This window comes from Eimeria mitis, genomic scaffold, assembly GCF_000499745.2.
Source record: "Eimeria mitis Houghton genomic scaffold, Emh_scaff2788, whole genome shotgun sequence".
Classification (NCBI taxonomy): Eukaryota; Apicomplexa; class Conoidasida; order Eucoccidiorida; family Eimeriidae; genus Eimeria; species Eimeria mitis.
In genome coordinates this window covers 2,821-3,680 of record NW_013571127.1, presented here as the reverse complement: position 1 = coordinate 3,680, position 860 = coordinate 2,821, and the positions used below count along the sequence as shown (strand labels likewise).

The following is an 860-nucleotide window of genomic DNA, read 5'->3' as shown; positions in this document are numbered from 1 at the left end:
GCTGCTGCTGCTGCTGCTGTTGTAGCGGGAGCTCCTGCTGCTGCTGCTGCTGCTGCTGGCCAGTGTATGAGTGTATGAGGAGCAGCTGGTTTTGTTCACTGCTGCTGAGGCGGCTTGATAGGACAAGATAGGCTGCACAGGGAGCAGCAGCAGCAGCAGCAGCAGCAGCAGCAGCAGAGCAGCAGCAGCAGCTGCAGCAGCAGCAGCAGTATAACCGCAGCAGCAGCAGCAGTATCAGGAGCCTCAGATGGCGAGTGGCGATCCCTCATCCGGCTCAGCAGGAGCACCACCACCACCACCACCACCACCAGCAGCAGCAGCAGGAGAAGCAGCAGCAGCAGCAGCAGCAGCAGGAGCAGGAGCGTGGGGTCCCAAGGTGTACGTACACCCGGATGCCTCTATAAGTGGAAATGTTAAATTTGGGGTCGGCTGCTGCATCTGTGCTGCAGCAGAAATAGAAGCAGGAGAAGGAGGCATTGATATAGGGCCCTACACTATCATAAAAGAAAAAACTATATTAAAAAATACGTTCGTATATATGCATGCATGCATGCATGCATGCATGCATGCATGCATGCATGTATGTGGTCCTCTTTGTCTTTGTATCTTTTTGTCTATTTTTCTTTGTCTCTTTGTTTTTGTCTCTTTGTTTTTGTCTCTTTGTCTTTGTCTTTGTCTTTGTCTTTGTCTGTGTCTCCTTTTTCTGTCTCCTCTGAGCTGCCTATACACCCCACTGTCTCCTTTCTGCTGTCTCCTCTGTGTTCTGTCTCCTTTCTCTGCTGCAGTGTCTGTCTCTTCTTGGTTGACTAAACCCTTATAAACCCTAAACCCTAAACCCTAAACCCTAAACCCTAATTTTT

At 50.1% G+C, this 860-nt stretch overlaps 1 protein-coding gene across 1 annotated transcript in view; it reads right to left on the bottom strand.

Moving 5' to 3' along the window:
• The window catches only part of EMH_0058730 (uncharacterized protein), a gene marked incomplete at both ends in the record, with an annotated part of 4,125 nt that overhangs the window by 1,071 nt on the left and 2,194 nt on the right, over positions 1-860 (bottom strand). The gene's annotated exons all lie outside the window — the stretch shown is intronic.